The following is a 6856-nucleotide window of genomic DNA, read 5'->3' on the forward strand; positions in this document are numbered from 1 at the left end:
CACCAACTGAGGTCCAGGATTCTGAGGATCAGAGAATAACTCCTTCTCCTCTACCTGAGCCGCAAACAAGGCCGTTGACTCACTATCCTCCTCCTCCTTCTCTACCTCCTCCTCTATAGATTTTGTTATTCTTCATATGTTGATTATTGATTGACAATGTTGTTGTGTTGATGTCGATGGTAAATGAAGTGCTCGATTTCAAACTAGATTTATTTCTAACAATTCTTAATTTCTTTTTTTGTGTTTCTAATTTTTTTTTGTGTATTTGTGACTTTCTTATCAGGAAACCTAAGATGCAAGCACAAAAGATATGACATTTAAGTTATTTTGACATCCCAAAGCCTCTTGAAAGTAGAGTTATGTCGTGTCTATCTCGCCAAAAAAAACCGGATCAGCAACTATTGTTAACCCGTGTATGTATATATTAATGTGATTGGTTAAAATCCAAAAATATCAGGTTATATAGATATAATTATTATATATAAAGTACCAAAATCATGGAAATACTAATGAGTCTTTTAGTTATTTTATTTGATCTCTCATGTATCAAATAAGATATACATATTGTAAAAGTTATATTTTACTTGATAAAAATTTGAAAAATTGATTTGATAAAAAGTGACTTTTAGGCTCACATACTATTGTATAAAAATCTTTATACATGATGCGTGACCTCGCCTAGCATGGTAAGTTTGGATTATATAACCAACACTAAAACTATTAGTTTATTTCATATACTATAGATTTGCTATCATAGTTTAGAAAATTAACTTATAAATTATTTAGTATATGAACTACAAAATATTACACATACTATAACACATTCTTAATATTCCAAAAAAAAAATTGTATACACATAAAAATATACACAAACATACCATATAGGCATATACCTTTGTTTAATTCTAGAAAATAAAACTAAATGTTCTAAAATTTAATTCTATCTAATAATAAAATTAATGTAATTAGGTTTTATACTGTATAAAACGTAAGAAAAATAAAACATTTTAAACAAAATTATAAATTAGTTAAATAATAATTAATTAATTTAGAATTTAAAAACTAAATAAATTAAAAATTATTATTTAAAATATAATAATTTATAATTTTGATCCGCAATGTACTACGAATGAAAAATTAGTATATATATAAAAACAACGTACGCAGGTGCACATAACTATCGTTTGGCTCCAATCATGGCCGAACACTATATAGACTATAGAGAGGGATGGGCCAAATTCTTTGTTAATTTACTAATAATTGTTTTTCTTAAATACCGCCAAAACATTTAGAAATAGAGGTCGGTCTTATTTAATATCGATGTAAATTTTAAGGTTAGGTCATAGGTGCAATGATGACAATCATAAACTAGATTAGTCCACATACTTTTGGGAAGATAATATTTTATTTTTACTCTTTTGCTTAGTACGGTTGACTGAAGTTTGCTAACTTGCTTAGTCAAACAAGATAAGATTTAAAAAGTTTTTGAATTAAAATAGCATTTTTCCCAAATAGAACTGAAAATTGCATGTCTATTACAACTTAATTAACATAATTCTAAAATTTAAGATTCTTTTTTTTTAGGGTAAAAAGGTGTCTAAAATTTAAAGTCAATAAAAAGTTGTAGTGCAATGTTAAATAAAATTCTGCAGGAAATATCATAAAATTTGAAATAGCATGTGCATGATCATTGTAACCATACAATAAAACCTAAATCTTTTTTATTTATTTAACTTGATATTTGTAATGTATATTATGATAGTTTAAAAAAAAAACAATTCGTGAAAATTTGCTGTATCCAAAAACGCTAAACAAATAATATAGCGTACTAAAAAAAAGGTTGGAACATGGAGAGACAGTCTCTTTGTTCCTCTTTTGGGTTGTCGGAATCGAGGATGGGTCGGAAGTTTGTCTTTGTTCTTGGTCTGGTTAAGTCTGTTGTTGTGAGTTTCAGTCTCTGTAAGGGGAAGATTGGTTGTTTGGGCTCTTAAATTGTTGATTCAGTTTGATTCGATGGTTGGTGGAAGAAAGATTGGGGGGGATTCGACTCAGGGATGTAAGGATCCTGTTGGGTGATATCTTCGTTTGCTCAGGTTCTAATATTAAATCTGATTTCGTCTGCAGTCTTGGGTATCAAGGTGAGGATTTTTTGGAGATGTAGTTATGGAAATTATAGTCTTAATCTTTGGTGGTCTATTTGTAGGGGATATTCAGAGATTCGGTGATAGGATTTGTTTTAGAAATTTTTGTGATTCGAATATTTCTTCTTTTTCAAGGTTGAGATTGGGTTGTAGAATGGATATTTATTCAGTGAATTGGGTTACTATGATGCATCAATCATAAGGTTTTTTGTCCATTGGTTGTATCTGAGAGTTGTAGTCTAATCAGAGTGGTGATTTTTTCTAGTAGGTGAGTGTCGGTGTTGTGGTTTCTGTAGCGTATTATGACTCAACTAGCGCTTAACAAGGGCAAAGCTTTTTGGTTTGTACTTAAACGGTGAAGATTTTAAACTCTGTCTTGGCTCAAAGAATTCATCAATTTTCTCTAACTTGGGAGGTTGATGAATCCGACCATCCATAGGATGAATTCTTTGGTGGCCAACCTGCCTAGGATATGGAAGCTTGAGAATAGAGTGGTGGGGGATGATCTAGGGCAGGGAATTTTTCTGTTCAACTTTGAAGCATAAGATGATCTTCAGTCTGTGATGCAGAACGGTCCTTACCATTTTGATGGTTGCATGGTTTCTCTGCTAAGGTAGGAGCCTATCATTTTGTCTACTTATCCATCTGCTATCAATTTTTGGTGAAGGTTGTTGGTATTCTTATGCACCTTTGGGAGGTAGAAACCTTAGAAGCAATCGATAAGAAGGTTGGTTTAATCTGGGAGCTAGACGAGGAGTCTAGAAGTATATGTGTTAACGTTAATGGCTTTAATCCCTTTCTCTTCCAGATTGGTGGTGCCTTTTGATACTGGTGATGAAGTTATCGTTTCTCTTGAATATTAGAAATTGATGAGATTCTATGAGCAGTGTTCTAGATTGACTCATGAGACGAGAACTTATCCTAAGTTAAATAAGGTTACTGGTGGTCATGTTTTTGAGGAGCAATCCGATAAGAGGGGTGGTCAGAGGCAATAATCTTTGGTTAAGCAAGGGTCGCAATATAATGACATTTTGTGGGAGAAACCAATGAAGTATGTTAAGAGAGCATTAGACTTTTAGATAAAAGATTCCAGTGAGCGTGGTCAACAATTTTAATATCGTGTTGGTGACACTAGCAACTTTTGTTGTCGTCAACAGGAAACGATTCAGGGTCTGGTTCGGGGTCAGAAGAGGAACCTCGATGAGGATGAGTCTAGTGAGGCTGGAGGAAAGAGAGGGTCTCAGGCTGTTGGCAGGGATTCGTTGGGTCAGGTTCTTACTTTTCATCTCAGCAGAAAGGGGGCTGGGCCGGTTTGGCCTAAACCTTTGTACAAGGCTAAACAAAATTCAAATGAGAAGAGGTCGCAGGCTGTTGATCGTGATGCTTCTTCGGTTTCAGAGGTTGGAGGTTCTCAGGTGGACTTGGTAATGGAGAATTCTCCAAATTAGGGAGCTGGTAAGGTCTCTGTTCGTTTGGAATTTTTGGAAGAAACATATGATTTGCTTGAAGAGGGTGAGTATTATGATGGTGTTATCTCATAGAACGTTGGTGTTGAACCTGATCTAGGGACAGCTCTTCTTGGTGAGGATGCTAGTAATCCGCAAGGTAACTCTTCTTCTTCTGTTCCGATAGAGTTGGGTATGGGTAATGTAAATAGGGCTATGCTGGCTGTTAATATAGGGAATCAGACTGGTAACAGAGTGAAGATTAATAGCCCTAATGTTATGAAGGTGTTAGTGGTATTAGGAAATCTGCTTTGTCTTTGGCTTCTCCGGGGAAACGGTTACTTGCTAAGGCCTTGTCTAACCTGCAGGTGATGGCAACAAACAGAGGGTGATGGGTAAACATGTGTATAAAGTAACAGACGGTAAAACTTCTGGTGGAGTTTGTCAAGTTAAGAAAGGGATGGTGACGCTCTCGAAACCACCAGCTCAAACATGAAGATAAAAAAATGTTATTCTTTTACAAACGTTTTGTTATAATAAGTTGTATACTATTAAGCCACGCGGGTCTAACGAAGGTTAGCTTTATTTTTCATGGAAGAAATAAACTTTTTATTCTTTACGATTGCGATCGTTTAATTGACGTTCAAGCTTTTTTGAGCAACAATTGGTGTTTTTGTCTTTTGTATATGGTGATCCTGTTCCTCAACATGTTGAGCAGGTATGGGACAAGTCAATTCAAATTGGTTATTTCAGAATGGATCCTTGGTTTATGGTCGAGGATTTTAACGATCTTATTGGAAATCATGGAAAAATGGTGGTGTGTTGAGACCGACTTCTTCTTTTGTACCTTTTCTTTCTATGATCCGTCATTGTGGTTTGTTAGAATTTCTTTTTTTATGGTGAGCTATTTTCTTGGCGGGTTAATAGACATAATAATCAGGTTGTTAGATGTTGTTTAGATCGTGCTTTAGGAAATGAAGATTGACATCTTTAGAACGTGGATTATTTAGAGATGATTGGCTCCTATCACTGTCCAATATAAGCAACTTGTCTAAAATCTTTTGAGCTGAGAAATAGGCAATTTCGATTTGACAAGCGTTGGATAGGAAAATATGATCTTTCTGGGGCTGTGGAGGTAGGATGGAATAGTACGAAATTTTTTGCATCCTGGTTTTTGTGGATAAGACAAATTTTTTTTCGAATTCTATTTCTTGAAGGAGAAAATATAATGTTCCTAATGGTCTCTCGCTTATTTCCGCGCTGAAGGCGGCTATGTAAGAGTCGAAAAAGGATGATTCGATTTCTCAAGAGGAAATCCAAAGTGTAGAGAAGAAATTGAAAGTGGCATACCACGATGAGGAGACGTATTAGCACCATAAAAGTAGGAAGTTTTGGTTAAGGGTTTGAGATAAAAACACAAATTTTTTTCATGCATCTACTAAGCAGCGGCGAGTGAGAAATAGGATCGTCGGCTTGTATGGTCCTAATGATATATATGATAAATCAGTTTAGGGTATGGAGAATATTGTGTCGACTTATTTTAAGAATTTTTTTAAGAAATCCAATGTAAGTGGTATCTCACAGATGATTTGAAAAGGTACTCCACTCATTACGAACAATATGAACTGAGAATTAACTAAAGAGATCTCTGAATCAGAAGTTCGTAAAGCTTTGTTTGCTATGCATCTGGAGAAAACACCAAAACCTGATGGAATGACGGTTTCGTTTTTCAAAGGTTTTGGTCCTTAAGGGGATTTGGGTCGCTCTGCTTAGGGAATTTTTACGAACTGGACGTTTTGATAATCAATTAAATGAGACAAATAGTTGTCTAATTCCAGAAATTAAAAAATCTTAGCGAATGGCGGAATTTAGGCCGATTAGCCTTTGTAATTTAAGTATATAAGATTATTTCGAAGGTCCTTTGTTTTCGGCTTAAGAGATTTTTGCCTTCTCTTATCTCTAAAAATCAATCGGCTTTTGTTTCTAGAATATTAATAACTGATAAGATTCTGGTTGTTCAGGAGATATTTCACGGGCTGAAAACTAACTGACGCTGTAAATTAGCGTTTTTAGTTAAGAATCGTTTTGAATGAGATTTTCTGGAAGCGGTTTTATCTCAGTTGGGTTTTGATAGTTGTAACGCCCCGACCGCCACCTCTTAGTGGACCCATGTACACTCCCAGTCGATGGGTCCACCTCGCTTAGTGGGCCTCATGTCCTCTCACTAGGCCCGTGAGCCCATCCATATCCAACAGCCGGTTTGCTACGTCCAAGAGGCTTTAAAGACTTGTTTACCGTCCCTACAAATCACAACATGATCTTTCTATGTGTTTTGTCCTCATTTGCAAAGTTCTGACATTCACTTACCGGAAGGTCACACATACTCTAACTACTCCACCTCAAGCACACTTAACTATGGAGTTCTCTCAGTACCCTTGTCCGAAAAGATAAGTGCACTTTGGTGATATAGATGGCCAATCAATTGTTTTAAACCTCTCCGTGTGTCCCTAAAACCGGGGTGTCACAATAGTAAATGGATTTTATGGATTATGTAATGTGTTACCTACCATGTTTTTCTTAATGATCAGCCACGTGGTTCCATTATTCCGCAAAGGGGTTAACGACAAGGGGAACCCCTCTCACTGTATTTTTCTTTTCTTTGCACAAAAGTTTTGATTGCTAATATTAAAATGGCTGAACGGGAGGACAAACTTACGTGCATCAAGTTAGCTCGAGATTTTCCCAATATTTCTCAGTTGCTGTTTGCAGATGATAGTCTTTTCTTTTGTAAAGTGGAGGAGAATGAATGCAATGCAGTTATGGATATTATAGGAAATTATGGGAAAGCTTTGGTGCAAGAGGTAAATCTTGAGAAATCATCTATCATGTTTAGGAAGAAAGTTTAACCCCAAACTAAAATTCAGTTAAAATATGTCATTGGTATTTCTAAAGAATGGGACATTGGCTCTTATCTGGGTATCTGAGAAATTCTAGAGGGATCAAGAACTAAGGTATTTAGTATGTTAGTGATCGTCTGAATGATCGAGTGAACGGTTGGTCTGCTAAGTATTTTAAGAAAGGTGGGAAGGAATTTTTGATTAAATCAGTTGTGTTGTCTCTCTGAACCCATGTCATGTCTTGTTTTAAGCTTCCACAGGATTTGATGTCTAAACTAACGAGTGCCACATCAAATTTCTGCTAGAGTTATAATGATAATGCACGAGGATTACATTGGGAAGTTTGGGATAAATTGTGTAAGGATAAAAGTGA

At 35.5% G+C, this 6856-nt stretch overlaps 1 long non-coding RNA gene across 2 annotated transcripts; it reads left to right on the forward strand.

Moving 5' to 3' along the window:
- The first annotated feature begins 1736 nt into the window (after positions 1 to 1736).
- Positions 1737 to 4247, forward strand: LOC104700845 (uncharacterized). Of its 2 annotated transcripts, none has more exons than XR_015560809.1 (5): positions 1737 to 2138; positions 2410 to 3192; positions 3299 to 3596; positions 3708 to 3746; positions 3955 to 4247. It is a non-coding gene; the product is annotated as an uncharacterized LOC104700845 (long non-coding RNA). The 2 variants fall into 2 exon arrangements; XR_015560810.1 differs by having other exon boundaries at positions 1899 to 2138; positions 2410 to 2754.
- The last annotated feature ends 2609 nt before the right edge of the window (positions 4248 to 6856 follow it).

Source organism: Camelina sativa, chromosome 7 (genome assembly GCF_030686135.1).
Source record: "Camelina sativa cultivar CO46 ecotype springtype chromosome 7, ASM3068613v1".
Classification (NCBI taxonomy): Eukaryota; Viridiplantae; Streptophyta; class Magnoliopsida; order Brassicales; family Brassicaceae; genus Camelina; species Camelina sativa.